Below are 20,601 nucleotides of genomic sequence, written 5' to 3' on the forward strand. Positions count from 1 at the left end.
TGGATCATCAAACAGGTACAGACACATATCAACATTCAAAGCTTCTTCAGTTGTCAGTTGGGACGCATGCTTCATATTTTCAGACTGACCTTGTGCTTGCAGCTGGCCAGAGCGCTTGCCCTCCTGGGGGTAATGGGAGTGATCCATGCAGACCTAAAGCCAGATAACATCATGTCGATGGATCACTGCAGGAAGCCCCTCAGGGTGAAGCTGTTCGATTTTGGGTCGGCCATCCCAACATCAGAGGCCAAGCAGGGCCCCTGTCCTCAGTCCATTTACTGGAGGTGAGATCTGGAGGAACACGGAGCACTGCTCTAGAGGAGTGTGTGTCCACTTCCTCAGTGCTACTGGAAATAGGTAGCAGAGTGTGTGTACCCTGTCCGTACTCATTAGCACACAGACACAAAAAAATTCAGTTGAATTAATTATAATTAAAAAATTTTTTAGGGAACTTTTTTGTGATTTTTTTTTTTTTTTTTTTTTAATTTTTGTAATTTATGGTATTTCTTTTCCTGGTAATATATTTTTATAGTACTGTTTGGATAATTTTCATATTAATTTCTTGTTATTTTTAATCGTTTTTATTTTCACAATCTTTTAAAAACACTGAACTGATAAACTGATAAATGAACTGATAAATTTACATAATTCAAAATATAGTTTTCATTAGCAATTGGTATTTCCTTTTTTGTGCTAATTTTCTTGAGGGATGTGCATTTGTTTTTTTTTTTTTTGTTTTTTGTTTTTTCTTGAATTTGCTCATTGCTCTTCTGCTGTGTCTCATGTTTTGCGAGGCCATCGATACGTGGTTGCTCGGCTGTGTGATGGCTCAGATGTTACTGTTCCCTGGAGACTGTGAATATGGTGTGGTGAATACTTTACTATCTGGACCGCCTGATTTCTTTCCACAGTATTTCAAATAGATGAAAATAGAATCATGTGATGCTGTGTTTTGTCTCCAGATGAGATGCATCGTGGAGCTGCTGGGTCCACCAGAGGACTATCTTCTGACGGCTGGACAAAGAACAGAGTTGTTCTTCAAACTAACTCCATTGTACCGCTGGCAGCGATGCTGGAAACTCAAGGTAATGGAGTGGATTTAGTGTAACACACAGGTAATGAGTTTGCTGCAACAGAATAGGCTGTTTCTTTTTAACGGTAAAGAAACTGACCATTAAGGTGAAGGTCAGTCATCTCAGCAGTGATGTAAGATAGTGAACGGCCCTTGTGAGGAAGAAACTATGAATCAAGTGATTAAAGGTTTGCTCTAACAGACTTGACTTTCTTTTAGGAGTCAGTGAAGTACAGCAGAGGCCCCAGGAGGTACAGCTTCAGGTCTCTGGTTCAGCTCAAGGAAGTAGGTGCTCAAGCAGCTGCTGATCCAGGAAAGTGAGCACACACACCTGAGCCAGGCCGCTGCCACCACACCTGGTAGGACTCACTCACCTCCACTGCTTTCTCAACTCTCACCTTTTTCCACACTTGAGCTCCAAGGTCCTCCAAGGCTGCTTGTGCCATTGACCGTCCTCTTGTGATTTTCAGACGTCACCCGGCCCGAGAAGAAGAAGAAGAAGTATGAGTGCAGAGTGAGGCGCTTCTTCTCCAGGCTGCTGAGGGTGATTCGGGGTGTGAACAACCGTGTGTGTGTGTGGTGTTAGGCCCTCTGCATGTGTGCCTGCATCTGGATGGCAGTGTGCAAAATAAATCAATAACATGTATATAGTTGTAGTAGCCTACATTATTTCCCACCTCTGGTTATAATGTCTAATCCCTGAACACATGAAAACAGTATGAAGATCATTCATACTACATCAGGGTAATGAGACTGACAAGAAACAGACAAGTAAAAATAAATAAATTCATAGTGCACAAACAAACAAACGAATATATCAGTTGCTAACTCTACATCTTCTCTCTCCTGCAGTGTTTTCTCTCTTCTCTCCTCTTCTGTCTCTTTCTGCAGGTTTTTCTGCCTCTGGAGCTGCAGAGTCTGGATCTGTGACTGCAGGCCACCTGCTGCCCCGGGATCCTTGCACAGTTACTGCTCCAATTATTATTAGTCCTGTATTATTCATTCCTACTATGATTAGTCCTTTTATTTTTAGTCCTATCATTATTATTATTAGTAGTAGTAGTAGGAGTAATAGTATTGCATTGTACTTTGTTTTCTTTCTTCTTTCGCTCTCTCTCTCTCTCTCTCTCTCAATCCAACTGGTCGAGGCAGCTGGCCGCCTACCCAAAGCAAGGTTCTGCTCGAGGTTTTTTTTCCCTGTTAAAGGGTTTTTTTCCTTGTTACTGTCACCAAGTGTTTGATCATGAGGGAGATTTTGGCTCAAGGGATCAGTCAACATCTGTTGGGTCTCTGTAAAGTGCCTTGAGAGAACTTCTGTTATGATTTGATGCAATATAAATAAAATTGAATTGAACTGAATTGTGGATATCTTGGTGTTTCATGGTGTTTAAGGCCTGCAGTCTGCTACTGTCTGGTCGGTGTTGGCTGCAGTTTGCTCCAAGTGTTTTGTGCAGAAGCACCACCAGGGATTTTGGACCCTATGAAAAATATACATCATTAGGCCCCAACACCCCAGGCCAGCCCTTGGAATTATAAGGTATACTAACCTTCAAAATTTTTGCATTCTAAAGATCAAAACTGATATGTGTACATTTTACAATTAAGTTGTCAAACTGGCCAAACCCTCCAAAACTTTGCATATTAATTTCAGTCTATGACAGTGACATTTACATAAAGAGGAACTTTCTTTTGGAAAAACATCAGCCTTCATAAATTACCATTTTTGTTAGGCATGCTGCTATTTTCTCACTGTGTTGACCCATCACTGCTGAGTGAATACAGGGGAGTAACACACACACACACACACACACACACACACACACACACACACACACACACACACACACACACACAGAGAACTGTTTGATGGAGTCCTCTCACATGAGCTCAGCTATCAGCTCAGCTCAAACAAGCTACTTCTCCCAATTCCATTAACCATTTGCTTGAGCCGGGCTAAGGAGCTTTGCCAGGGGAGAAAATCCTCTCACTTCAATCTCCCCTAAACACAGTTTGACGTCGGCTGGATAGAAAGTGTGACAGATGACAGAGGATAAAACAGGGTTCATTCTCAAAAGCTCTATAGGCCTACTCATCTTTACTGTTCATCTCTCACTACTGGAAGAATATGGGCTATTCAGTCCTCAACATAATGGCATATGAAATTTTATCACAGACCACACTGGCTCTACATAGAATGAGACTATTTCTTGCAGCTGTAAAAGTAACACTTATAGAATAATCTCACAATTTTAATAAAATGATTTCAGAACTTGAATTTAGAAATTTTAGAAATATTTAAATCCAGAAAAAAAAAAACCAAAAAAAAAAAAAAAAAAACGAGTTCATCAAGTAGTGCAATCTTTTCACTCTGATGACTTGATCTTTCCTCATATGGACACATGAACAAGGGCAAAGCATCAGGTGCTTCCTCAGATTTTCAGCATTGTGCTGACCAAACTTGTTGAGGAACCCAACCGTCTGCTTGAGGAACATCAGCCACACAGCACCTCAGATGCGGCCACCAGCACATCCATCAGCAGCAGATCACAGCTGCCACCACTGGTATCTGCCAGCTTCTGGTGACAGAGGCCTTCAGCTTTCTGAACCAGTTTGGAGTCGTCCCTGTGGCACACTTGTAGACACTCCACCACAGAGGCAGCCACCACAAGCACCTCCCGACAGCCAGTCAGACATGAGCTGAGTCAGGCACTTAGATCCCGCCCGGCTCAGGCAGCTCAAGACACACATGGAAACAGAATCTATCCGATTTTCCATTTTCCTATCTAACATTCCACAAATGGAAAATTAGAAAAACAAGCCCAAAGTCTTAATTACATTGATCATTGATCTGATGAACGAAAATACAGTTTTAGAAAACTGTATTTCCAATTGTCTATTTTTCATTTTTTACGTGGAAAATTGAACTGTAGAGCAGTACACGGACCATCTGTGATGAGCCTGGCATCAGCAGCAGCACTGCTGAGAGCCCTGAGTTTCCCTGGTCTTTGGAGAGTTCTGTGATCATGGCTCTGACAACAGGAGCCCCAGGGGTCCTTGTGGCCTGATGTCTATCACTTTGGGGGTCCCTGACACCAAAAAGATTGTGAACCACTAGTGTAGATGACTAGATCAAGACTGCCAAAATGATCACTCAGCAGGTCATGATGATCTGCAAGGACACGCTCATTAATGAGGACCCAGGGACGACAGGCTCATAGCTAAGCAGAATCTGCTGCTCGGTCTGATCAGGATGTGACCATCTGCGGCTTGTTGGAGGCTGGAAAAACAGTTATCAATTAGATGTCGAATACCTCAACAGACCAGATTATGCGAGAGGAGCAAACTGCCAGGCTTCTGGCAGCAAATAGAAAGCAGAATCCCCCGAATGTGATAAGATAAACTTTTGTGGGACAAATTCAGGGCAGTGTGATAAGTTATATTTCTCTTCCTCATGAATTTTTCCCAGATAGTTGCACCTTTTCCATGCTCTCACTTCAACTTGAGGATATGTTTCAAATTTTGAAACAGCTTCAGAGGATTTTTGATTTTGACCTCTTTTTTTTCCAGTTCTCTGTGGAAAGCCTGCATGAGGAGGAGGCTCGGGTCTCTGCCAAGTGTGATGCCACTGTTGAAATCGCCATGCAGGAGATCCTAATCGACGAGGCCTTGATCTGTGTGGAGGCTGACATGGACCATGAAATAGGCTGTCAGGAGACTCTGAAGAGGAGGCCCCGCTTAATGCTGAGCCTGGCAGAGGTGCTGAAGTTAATGTTGAGACCCCCAAAGAGCCCATGGTCTGCTCTGAGGCTGAATCCACTGACCAGGAGGCAGAGTTGGGAAGTAACTAAGTACAAATACTTCGTAACCGTACTTAAGTAGATTTTTCAGGTATCTGTACTTTACTTGAGTATTTAATTTTCTGCCGACTTTTTACTTTTACTCCCTACATTTGAACACAAATATCTGTACTTTCTACTCCTTACATTGTCAAAACAGGCTCGTTACGTCTCTCTCCCTCTCTCTCTTTTTGGTGGGGGCGGGCAGGCTCGTTACCACCAAGAAAAACATTACAACACCTGCACCGGCACCGTACGAGAACAAAAGGCAGAGAAACTTTCCAGGCTACAGCAGCGCACTGACATAGATTGTGAAACAAAGCGAAGAGTTGCCACTCCGCTGTATTTTCACTGGCTAACAGCAGCACACTGGCTTAGCTTGTCTATTCAGAGAAGAGGTATCACTTCGGCTTATTTTTCATTCTATGTTATCACATGCATACTACTGCTCATTCATTGGTAGTTGAATTGTTAGGTCTGTTTGATAAGTAATTTACATTTTTAAAACAAATAATAATTTAACATATTTTTAAATTATTGGAGTCAACATCTACTCCTTCAAGATAATTTATTATGTTCTACAACTCATAAACATACACCAACACTACATACTGAGTGTTTGAGCAGCATATCTCCTCTGTGCTACAAAAGATCCATGGTAAAAATTATTAACATTAATGCTGAAGCCCTCCCCCACAGTTTCAAAAAATCCTGGAGGAAACCCTGCACAGAGACGGAAAGGGAGAGAGGGCGCGGGGCATGAGAGCAGTTAAGAAAAAGAAAACCATATAGAGAAATCTGGAGACATGGAGGAAGACAGTTGCCAGGGAAGATAACGTTAGCCGACAACAAAACAGAGTCGAGCATCACATTTTATCACATTTCACTGTTGAATATCTGGAAAAACTAATCCTTTGTCTGTTCTTTCTGTGTACAGAGATCTCAACCTGCTTCTGAAGACAGCTGCTGCAGAAAATGACAGTGAATTGTTGATTACAACAGGGAAAAGGATTATTTCAGCACATACTGAGGTGTTTACATGCAAAGTCTTACACAATGCTGGTGGATCTTAAGTATGTGGAAACTCAGTATTTGTTATCCTCCAATGTAGCTAAAGACAAACAACAAGAAGAAGCAGAAGAAGATTCAAGGGGCCTCTTTTAGGGGATCTGGAGGAAGATCACCTGTTCATTAAACTTTCCCAGAGATGACTGAGGTCAGTCTCCTGGTTTTATTATGCAGTAATAAAGCTTTTCCCAGCATTTTTATCTATGTATTGTTTCTAGAAGCTGAATCTAAGTTTAGCACTGGTTTACACTGTTTCACCTGTACAAAAAATGACGGGACGGCCCATTCAGAAATGTAATATGATATTGCAGATGTTATATACCATCATGTGTAGATTACATTCCAAAAAATGATCTCAGCACAATTAATATAAACGTAATGTTAAATATGACTTACCGTGCAATTCATTACATATAAAATATCATACATACAATATTGTAATATTATTGTAATTGTAATTGTATGTAATATCATGTAAAACAGATACAGTTTTACTGTAACACTACAAAACTAAATAATTTTCAGGCAAGTACCTTTCTTCTCAAGATATACATTTAATTTTACTGTTTGTTTTTTTTTTCATGTCTATGCTGTTGGTAACTTACCATGCATCAGACATTTCATTAAACTAGTGAAAGTTAGTATTTGTTTAGCAAATACTCATGTTTCTTACATTGCAAATCAACATCAAACCCTCTATATTATTGATATGACCTTTAAATATATGATTTAAATCATTATTTATAATGTTGTCATTTTTAAATAATTTTTTGCAAATTTTCATGTTTTCTGTGTATGCTAATTTTCTGGCAACTGTCTCCATCATGCAGTTTCTACATTCAAACAATTTTTAGTGAATTAAATTACAATGAAATCGAACTATTCCTCATTTTATTGTGGACTCACTAGAAGCTTCCCTAGAAGACCTCTGGGGTTGCTGTCTAAAAAATTAAATTCCCAAGGATTATTGTTGTGGAAGTTTGATCACATTTCAACAAATTTCTTTTAATTAATGAATTTAAAGATGTCCACTTTAAGATGTTGATATGAGCCTTGTAAAGAGTCTTTATTCAAATTCCAAACAGATTCCCCTCTGTTATGTTCCTTCTGTACAGTCAAAACTCCATATGCCATCTTTTTTTATGACTCCAAGGATTTATGGACTAAAGTTATCCTGCGGGCACTTGATAGCTTCAGCAGGTTAACCCTGATTTCCAAAATGATGGCCTTGTCATTGCAGTGAGATACTGCACTGTCTCCTTGATAATGGTGGCTTGGCAAATATCACATCCATAAGGCTGAGGTGCATCAGAAATATGTACATGTATGTACTATATTGAAATACAACAATTACACATTTCTGTGCTGCTGAGAACAACAACTACAGTTTGTGAAAACTTTTACCACCGCCTGAAAGTATTTGTCTACCAGTGCAAGTTTTTTTGTTTTTTTTTTAATGTTTGTGTATGTGTGTGTGTTTGTGTATGTGTGTTTGTGTATGTGTGTGTGTGTGTGTGTGTGTGTGTGTGTGTACAATCACATTGACTTGAACATCTCTAATTGTCAAGATGGGAGCATCAGTTGGCAGGGGGATGGCAAAGTCATGACTTAACTGACTGATTCAACTGACTTAACTGACTACAGCCTTTCCCTAATCGTAGCCATAACCATCGCATGCCCTAACCCTCACCCTGAGAAATGCTCTCTGGCAGAAGTATAAAGGCTTTCTGGTAGAAAGCCTTGACGGCAAACTTCTCCCACGACCAGGTAGGGCACACTAGGCAGAGGTTTTTTGGGGGGCAAGGACAGTGAACATGCGTGGCAGTGGTGCACGTGTGTGTGTACAAGACATCATTGGATTGAGATCGCGATGCTTCCTTGAGATTATTAGTTTCAGCCCACTATACACCACTCACATGCACTGGTTAACATGTCCAGCTTCTTACCATCCTTTCATGTCAAACAACACAACACTGCACAGATGATGTCCCTTGTTTTGAATGAGGAATGTGGCTGTGCTCTTCTAAGCAGCTCTTTAGTGGGCGCCAAATTTGTCATCAAAAGAGCATGAAGAATCTCAATCTGTGTCTGATTAACCAGTCATTTAAATTGGAAAAGGTTGGAAGGCAGGAGCAGAATTCAGTGGATCCAGTCACATTTTAGAGACAAATTCGCAGAGAAAATAAAAGTTTAAGCGCCAGAATAGATCACAGACTGTGACAGTGATGATTATTTGAAAACCCCATGGAAAGAAAATGTGGTTCTGGAATTACATTTTTGGGCAAAGGTTTGTTGTCAGCTGTCTTGCTATTTTGTGTGAAGAGCTCTTATAACTAGCATTTTTTCATGTCTGATTTTCTACAGTGACACAGTTTTATTTTTGTAATTTTTTTTTCTGTTAATCCATATGGAACTGAACTGGCCCGCTGTCTACCAGGGCAGCAATTTTGTCTGTCTCTCTGTCTTCTGCTTTACTCCTGTCCTGATATAAAAATCCAGCCTGAAACACATTAAAACTGAACTAAAGCACTGTTAGTTTAGTGTGGTTATAACTAAACTAAATTAAAAGTGTTTGGTGCTTTTGGTGCTGTTTTGTTGTTTTACAGGACCATAAGAACTTAGGACACTGGGAACACAGGATGTTGAGAATTTAGGACCCTGGGAACATAGGACTCTGGGAGCATAGGACCTTGGGAACTTAGGACTCTGGGAGTATAAAACCTTGGAAACAGAGCATCCAGGGAACATAGGACCCTGGGAACATAGGACTCTGGGAACATCAGACCCTGGGAACATAGGACTCTGGGAACATCAGACCCTGGGAACATAGGACCATGGGAACATCAGACTCTGGGAATATAGGGCCCTGGAAACATAGAACCCAGGGAACATATAGTCCAGTAATTTTAGGCCAAAATTGGGGTCAACCTAGGACAAATTGCAAGAGAAGCAAACTCAACTGATTTTGTATCCTCAGTTTGTCCTGAGTGAGGGGAAAAAAGTCCCAAGAAATCCCATTGGTGGAAAGTTTTGAAAATCACCTATTTATGACCACATATTACCAAAAAACACTGTTTTTAACACACAGGGAAAGGGGTTCAAAATTTTACTTTCAGATATCTCTATAAAAATTCACAGGTTGATTACACACACAAAGACAAGAAAAAAAGTCAATTACAAGTTCTTTGAATTATTCTGTTTACACATGCATATCACACATTATCTGATTTGATTGTCTGATGTGCTAATTGGAATATAAGGAAGAAATGATAGAAGAGACATTTAAACAGTGAATTAAAAGGTTACTATATATATAGTAACCTTGAATTAAAAGTTTCTATATAACAGTGAATTAAAAGGTTATGATATATATAGTAACCTTTTAATTCACTGTTTTAATATCGGCTCTGGCATTTATTCCTTATATTCCTATTAGCGCATATCAAATCAGATAATGTGTGATATGCATGTGTAAACAGAATAATTCAAAGAACTTGTAATTGACTTTTTTTCTTGTCTTTGTGTGTGTAATCAACTTGTGAATTTTTATAGTCATATCTGAAAGTAAAATTTTGAACCCCTTTCCCCTGTGTGGTAAAAACAGTGTTTTTTGGTAATATGTGGTCATAAATAGGTAATTTTCAAAACTTTCCACCAATGGGATTTCTTGGGACTTTTTTTCCCTCACTCAGGACAAACTGAGGATACAAAATCAGTTGAGTTTGCTTCTCTTGCAATTTGTCCTAGGTTTTTACATAAAATGACTGGACTAATAGGCCCTTGGGAACACCAGATTCTGGGAATGTAGGGCCCTGGGAACATAGGACCTTGGGGACATCAGACCCTGGGAACATAGGACTCTGGGAATATAGGGCCCTGGGAACATCGGACTCTGGGAATATAGGACCCGGGGAACATTGGACCCAGGGAACACCAGATTCTGGGAATACAGGGCCCTGGGAACATCAGACCCCGGGAACATAGGAATGACTCCATCCTGGAATGTCCCTGCACGCTGCCATATTGTGTCAGCATGCACTGCGAAACTCTGTAATTTGTCACCATGTCCCTGTACCAATGTCACCAAGGCAAAGTCCAGCAGATTTATTGTTCTTGGTGATAAATGTGATTCTGAATCTCATGTTGGCATCTCTGCTTCAATACAGGCTTGTCTGGAAAGTCTGGAGTCATAGGGGATATAAAGTATAACACCATATATTATTTGTTGCTGCACTTGTTTTCCCCACACACACCGGTTGTCAGCCTGGGGCACCAAGGTCTCTGCTCTCCAAATGAACTTTTCTCCTTGATTCTAGATTTCTAGACAGAGGGAGGAAAGAGATGGAGTGCAACAAAATCCATTGGACAGATTTTTCTTTTCATCTGATTTTAGACCTATAATACCACAAGGACTTGGTCACATACCCTGCTGAGCTGCTGGGACATGAGTCTGATTCTGCTGTAAAACCCTGCCTGAACAGGGGAATTAAGGTCAAAAAGGGCTTGGTGTACACTTCATTTTTGAAAAGAACAGCACAGCAGAAGAAAAGCACAGCTGAAAATGCAACAAAGTTTCATGCTGGCTCACAAAATCACCAAGAAGAGCAACTGATTTTCTGAGTGATTGTTTGGATTGTTGCATGGTGAAGACTTCAACTGAACAACAATGTAAAAACATTCAAAACAAGTACAGTAGCTTTGTTTTGAATGCTGTTACGCTGCGTTGTTCATGAGGCAGATCAGTGACGAGACGTTTTGCCATTTCCCTATGGAGAGCACAGTGAAGCATTGTGGGAAACTACAGGCACTGTGTGTGCAGTTGTGCAGTGTTTTGTTTTTTGTTAAAATAGAGCTGATGAACATTTGCATGCCATGCCGAGGACTTCCACCTCAACTAAACTTGAATAAGCTGGAAGGGAGGACTGCTCCACTGTCCCCACTGAGATGTAACATTACACACTGGTGATGAGCTCTGAATATATGAAGTAGAAATAATTAATCTACTGACTTCAAAGGGCATTTGAAAAGGAAAAATATGGTAATATAATTGGATGTGTTTTGAAACAAAATGCATTGGTAGAGAAACTTGAAATGTGGCCCCCCACCGTGAGCTCACTATCTGGCCCTTGAACCAAAAAGATTGCCGACCCCTGATGAATAGTTTCACAGACATATTGTTGCATTTTTTTCTGGTTTGTGAATAATATAAATAGTGTAATAGTGTAATACATTGATTCTCTTTTTTTATGTTTATATATAAAAATGTGCTTCTGTTTATCTGTGTGACTTCTTTTGATATTTATGAGTCTTATTTTTGTATGTATTTTTATATAATATAAAAATACATACAAAACTAAGACTCATCAGTTGTTGTTCAGTTTAGTTTGTGTTACTTGTTTGCAGTTTGTAATAACTGGGGTCTCTTCTTTATGAGTGTGCTATTCTATTAGTGTATTTGTGTGATAGAGGATTTGTGCAATTTAGTTTTATTTATCTGTGTAATAGTGAAATAACCTGGTTCTGTTTTTATTTTATGTTTATATAATAACATTTGTTACCATTTTTCTTTGTTAGTTGTTTTTGATAGTTATGTGTCTTATTGTTTGGCACAATTGTAAATGTTGTGATTATTAATCTGTGTTTTTCCAAATATCTGAGCAATATGGGACAGCATGGCACAGATCAGGGCACAGATCAGGGTGCCAGCCTGTGTGGTCAGTGGCAGCAGCTACACACTAACAAAGTGAGCTGAGGGCACATTGTGTTTATTGCACACACGGTTTGCAGCAAAATAACAACGTTATTTTGCTGCAAACGTTAACAGCAACAAAAAAAGCAAAAGCTGTTCTTTGTGATGACTGAACACAGTGGAGATTAGATTCAGACTGCAGGTTGTTAATCTGACACAAAAATGCACGTGACGCTACACCACAGCACAGCTTCAACACTGAATGAACAAAAACCCAGATGCACGCACGATACTGTACATGCAAACAAGCATGAATATGAATACACATACACACACACACACACACACACACACACAGAGGCTAATACTTCCACACACAAATGCAAGCAGGGGGCAATACAGAGCAAATGCAGGTGTGCATAGGAAATGCATGAGAACACACATGCACATAGGTATGTAGAGACCACACACACACACAGCCAGACTTCCTGGGCCTAGATACGTCACATCAGACGTGATAAAGTAGAGCAAGACGGTATTACTCAAGTGAGCCTTGATCTGTGATACCCTGTCTGTCTGCTCACAATCTGCTGCACTGATTGGAGTGCTTTTAAAATGGAATTAGATTAACTTTGATGATGAGTGCAATCAGTAAAGCAACGAATAATATAGAATACAATAAACAGCTGGATAAGTTCTGCAGCAAAAGCAGTGCACAGGGAAAAGAGAATATGATATTCCAGGAGCAAGCTGCCCACAGGGGCCTAAGGTGAATAATACAGTATATAGTCTATAATGATAATATAGGGTTATTGAATCCACCAGTTCATTTGAGGACAAAAAACATACCTAGCTTACCCTGAGCTGATAAACACTGGAATAGATATTTTCCCCCCCAGGAGTTTGGAATTTTGCAATCAATTTTTTTTTTTTTCCCACAACTGAAACTGTAGTTCAATTTTGCAAAGGCTTGCAACCGTGAATGAATCAGATTACTTTTACTGCACAAGGCCAATATATTCTGTAATGAATAAAGAAATATATAAACACAGTGAATCATTTCTCTCTCTCTCTCTCTCTCTCTCTCTCTCTCTCTCACACACACACACACACACACACGCACACACACACACACACACACACACACACACACACACACACACATACACACACAGACTGCCCATTCTCTCTTTTTCCTTTCTCTCAGTCTCCACTAGGAGGCAGAATGAGGCCACATGTACATGGAGACTTTGGTAATTAGACCAATCAAGAAACCAATGCACTGATTTCACACTTTCAGCTGTTAAATATATAAATGTGCTGCAGCAGGCCATTAAACTCTGAATTAGGAAAAAAAAATCCACTGATTGTGCCTTCACTTTAAGCAACAGGTAAACCACACACTCTATCTACCGCACTATCTACCCCTTGTGCATGTGGAATCAAAGTGGCTGCCTAGCATCAGTTGCTCCAGTAAAGAAATAGATGTAAACAGTAAATTCACTTGGGAGCTAAAATCAGTAATTTGGGTATTTTCATAATTCCCTGCACTCTCTGCACAGGTGAATTCATTATTCCCTTACAGTCGACTGACAGGCTGTTCCTCCTCGCTGGCTGCCTGCAGTGGCCCCGCCCTCTACTCGTTTCACCAACCACCAACCACCATGCAGCACTGCCATGCTCTTCTCCTCATCCAATGATCGCACTGTATTCACCCCTTTTAATGCAATGCTACTGAGTGAAATTCCTGCGTTTGTGAAGTTATACATTAAAATCAAATTGTATTTGCGTGCTTCAGAGCTCGGAAGCTGGAAGGTTGTCAGCTAATGACACAGAAGAATCGCTTTAGCTAATAAGTATGGGTTTTTTACTGGTTTACAACAAAAAGCATGGTGGAAGGCAAATTGTTTGGGAGCGGGTGAAATATGAAGCCTTGTTCACTGCTAGCTGTCCGGTGGCTAATGGCTGTCCTGCTTGCTGGACTGCTAAATGTTTTGAAAAAAAAAAAAAAAAAAGTGACACAATTTATGATATTCTACCCAAGCATTCCAATCATATTAACTTTCAATTTCCCATGCCGAAATACACTGTTAATATTGAAGTGGTATATGCAGCCCAGGACTATCCCATGGCTCCGGGCCTTTGCACACCAAGTTCGTATTTTTTGCCTGGAATTGTCGCACGTTTAAAAATAAATACGACTTCATGTTGAGTCAATCATGTTTATACACCAACTAAAACAATTTCGTCCATCATTAAAGTTTGCGGAACAGGTTCAATGTTCTGTGTTTTTTTTTTCTTTTTTTTGCATCAAGCTTAATAAATTGATGGAGCAATTTAATAGACAGTCAACAAGGTGTAAACACTGTGTGCACAAACTACAACGTGGCAGCTCAGCCATAAGTCATGACTGGATCTGCTGGGATCCTGAAACACTGGGACTATCAGCTCTGCAGAAAAGTCTGATAAACAGACTGATCCCAGGACAGCTGCTGACCAGGATCTGCTCTGTATGTTGCAGTGTTTTGAGGCTGTGCCCTGAGGATCTGCACATCCAGTTGAAAGGCTGAACACCATAGAAACTGAAGTGAACCCATTCAATTTGTGTGGTGATCACCAAGTGTGCGCTTGGCACAGATTGGATCACCTATCAGCCTCCTTGCTGCTGTTGACTCCTTCTCAGGATTGGATGGAACCAGTGTTTTATTTTTGTCTTGTATTGCAAATTTCTCTGCGCGTAACGATTTTTTCTTAACATCAGCCGCCTGGAAATTTTAGACCCCATTGATGATATGATTTGTGACATTTCAACATTCACTGTGATGGATGATCAGAAAAAAACTGTAGAATGTCTTTTTGCATTGTTGTATATGTTGTGTGTGTGTGAGTGTGTGTTTTAAATACTTTTTATGTGCCTTACAATGACGTAAAGATGCCTGAAGTGCGGCGAACAGGTTCAGCTTGACTCATTCACTGTGAAATGGCTCCTTCCCCAAGCCAGAAATACAGGACCACGTAATCTGATGCTCCTGGTCAGGATGAACTGGGACCAGTCATTTCCTGTTATGGGCAGGTTTATAGCCAACATTTTATCCTCCTTGAGCAACACACACGTTGCACATTTTTCAAGTATTCCAAGGTTTATAATATATTTGTTATTGTAATCAATAAGACTGTCTTCTCTCTTGAACACATTATAATTTAAAACACAGTATTGTATCAGAGAGAGGCCTAAAATAGGCTGTGGCCCCAGCAAATCAAAAGGGCAGCCGCTGTCAGTCTTGGCTGTCCATCAAATACATGTGAGTCTGGGTGCTTTTCCAAAGCAAACTCCATTACAGATCATTAGGAGTAAGAACATAATCTGGACCAAATGCAAGAATTGACCCCTAAATCCATTTTTAACTGGTTTTAACAGAGAGCACAGACAAATACAGTACATAATGTCTAGCTAAAGTTACAACAACTGGAATTGGATTTTTTTTTTTTTTTTGACATCCCCACTGCTTAAACCACTAACCTCATGGGACAATAGGTTAATAAAACTTACCCTGTCCTATAAACACGCTTGAGGTGAGTCTACATGACTGTGATTTCTACATTAGCTGGTTTGTTATTTGTAAATGAGGTAGTATGAATCTAAGCTTGAGGCACCTCACCTGTGTCTGCATACAGCCAACGTTTTGAGTTCCTTTATATGCACCAATTCTGTGCACTATTTGAGCAAATTAAATATTAGAATTTTTTATTGATATTTTTGGGACCCTGAGACACAGCATGGACAATGCAGGAAGGAATGAAACAAATTAAATTCACTGATTAGTTCCTCTTTTGCCCCTGTAGGGGAAGAGTGGGGCGGCTCCACTGTCCCCTACCAGTCAACACTCAGAGAACCCAAGTCCCATGTTTCCTCACTCTCTCTGTCTCTCTGCGGGAGGAAGGAGCTGCGAGACTTCTGCCATCTGCACAACTTTTGAAAGTAGTTTCTCATCTGGAAAAGGTAAAACAAGTTTTAGATTTTAAATTGAGAAAACACAATAACAGAGAGTCAACCAATATTTGTGCAGTGCGATTGGCATTACTTGGTTTTGTAGATGTAAAGATGATGCTGAAAAGATACAGTGTGGATCATGACAGTGAAGAGTTATCGGATGCTTCAGGGCTTGTGGGTCAGCGTTTCTACCCACAGCCTTAACTGTAACCTTTGCCTCACCCCATACCTCCAACTCTGCATCGGCTCTAACTTGAATGAATGTAATCTGCTATGCAAACTGAGCTAGTTATCACCAATATGCTTTAATCCTACTGGACCCCTCTTGCAATTAGGGGAATCAGTAGAAAATATTGTGGGACCGACTCATAGGTTTAAAAAAAAAAAAAAACACATTACTGGCTTTGTTAAAGTCAATAAATACTTCAACCTGCTGAATGTTTCTCTTCAGCTGTATTCACTAACATGATTATTCATCTTTCCCTTCTCGTTCATCATGCTCCTGTCCTGCTTGTTCTTGTTCACCTCACGGTTATTGTCTTCACTTTGTGCTATTTATGTGTAATGTGCTCAATTGCTTGATTTATGCAGGAAATGAGTTTAAGTCCCTGCAAGTCCTCAAAGTCTAACTGAGATCATTGATTAAAGCGTTGTTGCAACATGCCTCATCACACCACTTCCTCTGCCACACACTTCCTCTTTTGTGTATACGTGTGTGTGTGTGTGTGTGTGTGAGCAAGTGCAAATGAACTGTCATGCAACTTCAAATAATCGCATTTACTTGTATGTCTCTTGTTTATGACTGAGTGGGCTTGTGCATTGGAATGTGTGTGTCTGTGTGCATATATGCATATATTCCAATGTCTAAATGCATCTATGTGCAAATGTGTGTCTTTGCATCTGCCTGCATACATGCATCCACATTTACAGTCTGCATGAGTATGTAAATCTATGTACATATTGCTACTAAGACTCAGGCACACGGTCGCATAACAGACACTAGCATTTGGTCATACCCACAAACCATCTCTGTGGCTGTGGCTGTGTGTGTACGGTAGAAACAGAATGTGTGTATGTTCCCATGCTGGTGGCCGGTCTTGTCAGCGTCCCTGATATACGATCTGTGTGTTTTGTCCCATTACTGCTAATACCCTCCTTTGAACCCGTCCTGTCCTTCCTCTCTCTCTGGGGAAGCTGACTTTGATGAATGGAGAAAAATACCTTCACATGATATTCACTCATTCCCAGACAAAAAAACAATCATTTATTCATTCATCCCCTGACAAACTTGACTGCCACCCCTGATTACCTTTGCACTTACTCAATCATTGCCTGACAAATACCTTTGCATTTATCCATTCATTACTGCCCGACAACTACCTTTAACGCATCGACTTATTATTCATTCCCTGGGAAAAATAATGCCTGGATTATTCACTCATTCTCAGTCTGAGTAAACCCAGGCGGTTATGGATGAATGGGCTCCAAATGAGCTGGGTTATTCTTTCCACACAAGGCAGAGATAAATGTTCCCCACCCAATATGCTGTCGGAAAAGCATTTAGACAGCGCTTATACACTCACCCCAAGTGTATAGCTTACTTATTGTACGTGTGTGTGAATGTGTGTTTGTGTGTGTGCCACGGAGAAAGAGTGAGCGAGAGAGGCAGAAAGCAATTACCACAGCTTATATACCTCCAGCTTAATGGAATAACTTGCCAAATCAATGCAGATTACACTTGCAAATCCATGCGATATCAGCTCGCAAATTCAATTTGAGCACTGTTACTGTATGATAATTGTTTTGCTTCAGTTGTCGGCGGCATTCGTCCACCTTAACGAGATAATAGGGAATAATGATAAGAGGCCATTTTAAAGGAGATACGGCCGTGATTTTTTAAACAGTAAAAGAGATAACTACTTGCTTTCTTGGGGCCATTGAGGGAGTGTCATTATGCAAAATCGGCAATTCTTGCACAGCAGAACCGGCTTCACATTCATGCTGGTCTCACTCCCGACTCATCAAGTTCTACTTCAGTTACATTTTGAGGGGGATGTATTTTTGTCAGGGATCAGCTTTATAATTTATCACAAGAACTTTTGTCAGCCCTCATGATACATGTCCACAGGGGTGTGTATTTGACGCTAGGTGTCACACAGCTTCCCAGATTTGGATACTTGATGGGTGAGCCACTCGTGATGACAGTCGCTCTCTGCTATACCTGCACAGACACTTCCTAGCTCAGGGGTGGGCAGCCATGTGCCATAGTGAGCTGAGAGGCTGCAGGTTTTCATTCCAACCAAAAACTCCACCAGGTGATTTCACTGATTATCTCACCTTCAAACAGAGAGGAGGGACTAAGCACTACGTTTAGATACTAGAGACTAATCACTTTTACTTTTAACATTAATGAATTGAGAGACACCTTCCAGCTGCGTGTCTTTGATCGGTCCCGGCTGAACCATTAAAATTGCGCACCACCAGTTTTCAACTGGATTTTCATGATGGCCAGACATGGTTGAAATTTGTAACACAACTGCAAAGCGTTTTTCAATCCTTTACCGTGGCGCTCTGGTCACAAACCTGACTCTCTGACCCTCATGGGATGAAGATAAAGCCTCAGCACACCAAGCCTTTCCTGCTCGCCAGGCATTTTATCAGGGTTTTCCGCTTTTTCAAAGACATGTGAAAGGGCCGGGCAAGCCAGGCTAAACCCTCAGGGGCTCTTTACATTCAGTCACACTTTATGACACCATCCGTGGCTCTGTGTTCAAGTGCACGTTTTATAGATCCCCTCTCTCCACTGGGGACCACTGCTGCTGCTGATTTATATTCTCATAAAGCAATATGAACATAATGGGTTTATAGCGCTGCTTGCTTTAGGACAGACAGCAGAAAGACCCACTGCTGACATTGACAGGGGTGATTGGTGGGGCAAGGCAGTGATATTCTGGCAATATTTGAGGTTGTTAACCATTTTAACATGATGGATGCTTACAGGGAGGTTTCAAGATTTTGAGTCGTTTAAGGGATTTTTTTTTTTGTGGATGACATCAGCTTAACAGTCTGTCTGTGTATGCAGAAAAGCAAACTGTAGGTAGGCCTACATATGATACACATATTACACAGCAAAACAAGCTTTTGTTACAGCCTACATGGGAAACTCTCTAAAGTGATTACCGTTAGAGAGGGTATTGAATTTTAAATGTGACAATTGATGTTGGTATTGCCTATTGATTGGTACAGCTGTGATGAGTGGCAGTGTGAGTGTGTGAGCAGCCTTGAAAGCCTCAAAACCATTTGTGTTTGCTGACTTGGGGGAGAACAAAGATCTTTGAGCACAAGAAGCTTTTTGTTGAAGTCCACAGGCTTATTACCCAGAACGCCTCAGAAAATGTCAGCTCAGTGTTATTGATTGTTGACTGCGGTAGTCCTCAACTGGATTGCATATGCATATGAGGGGAACAATAACCACATTCAGTAATATCCAAAACTGCCACCACAAGGCTCATAAACCAATCAGATGCTAATATTACATACTGTTATTGACTATGCAAATCTCATAGTCTAGACGAGCACATGGGTCCTGCAATTTTGCTTCAAACTACCCATCTGTATTTTTGAGGCCTTAAGCGGATAAGGTGGATATCTGCTCATTTTCTCACATCCACGTTCGCCTTGCAGGTGTGTAAAAGTGTAAAAACCACTTTTCAAAGCCTGGCTAGCTGTGGTAGCCTGCAAACACACCCGTTTTGTCTAATCATGTCTTGTTTGACTGGTTTTGTCGGCATTACATCCATTGCATCTCAGTTTGGGGCGTTGCTATTCCTATTTAACATTTTATGAATACAGCATAACTATAGGTCATAATAAGGTGCTGTACAAATGACCTGTGGGGTTGTTTTTTTTTTTTTTTTTTTTTTTTTTTTGCCAGAGGGCATTCTCGCTAATGCAGCCTAAGCACCTAGATTTTAATATTTAAGCTTTCTCAATTTTTCTCAAAGAGTCCCTTATTTTTTCATTCCTTTTGTTCCTTTCGATTCATGCGGCTTGGAGGACCTGAAAGCGACAGATATTTCTTGCCCTTTTCACCTTGAGATAAAGTACCTGTGCGGGAATTTCTCTTACAGTCTACTCATTGCTCCTTATGCAGAAAATGGTGAAGACAATTTTAGAACCGCCTCCCTGAGCTGACCTGCACTTGTAAAACTCATGTTTCAGTCGAGCCATGGCTTAAATTCCTTCCTTATCCTGCCTCCTCTCCTTCATTATCTGTGGCTCTCCCTCGTGACTGAAGTGGATTGACTAGGTGAAGTCATTATGGGATCACAGCTTTCATCTGGACTCATCTGGTCCGTCATGGAAAAAGCAGGTTGTCTTGTACTTGCAGAGCCAGACTGTGGCTCACATCATCACATCAGCTGCCTGACAGCTCAGACTGGTTTCAGTGGTTTATCTCCAAGCTGGTGGAGCCATGATGCAGCAAAATCTCAAATAAAGCAGGAGTTAAATGGCTGCAGCTGTATCCAAGGTCTGTTTTTTTTTTTTTTTGTGTTGGAATATACAAACATCACCACCTTATAATGGATTTAAACTTGACATACAGAGCTTGACATTTATGACCAAGCCTGAGGCTGTTTTTAGTCCTGACAGGAACATAATGGACAGGGGCCAGGTCAGGTCGGCCTTAAATTCCTACTTCAGCGGTCATTTTTGATTCATATTCAATATTCGAAAACAAAAAAAAAAAATACCAGTGGAAAATAGTTTTACCAGCTAAAAATAATCTAATTTGTGTAGCCTGAGATAGCCCTCCATGGAGAGCAGTATGCAGGCATGCCTTATTTTTGTGTGGTGGGATTTAGTTTCACATGCACACACTAACACACACACATAGATGCAAATATACTGAACATGGGTCAGATAAATGTTTTAAAGTGTATAT

At 40.6% G+C, this 20,601-nt stretch overlaps 1 protein-coding gene across 1 annotated transcript in view; it reads left to right on the forward strand.

The window, feature by feature from the left end:
* Nucleotides 1–15,597: 15,597 nt before the first annotated feature.
* Nucleotides 15,598–20,601, forward strand: part of arhgdig (Rho GDP dissociation inhibitor (GDI) gamma) — a 45,271-nt gene continuing 40,267 nt past the window's right edge. The window contains exon 1 of the mRNA XM_030058954.1: nucleotides 15,598–15,665. The gene's annotated coding sequence lies outside the window, so the exon portion shown is untranslated. The remainder of the gene's footprint in view (nucleotides 15,666–20,601) is intronic.

This window comes from Myripristis murdjan, chromosome 8 (assembly GCF_902150065.1).
Source record: "Myripristis murdjan chromosome 8, fMyrMur1.1, whole genome shotgun sequence".
Lineage (NCBI taxonomy): Eukaryota > Metazoa > Chordata > Actinopteri > Holocentriformes > Holocentridae > Myripristis > Myripristis murdjan.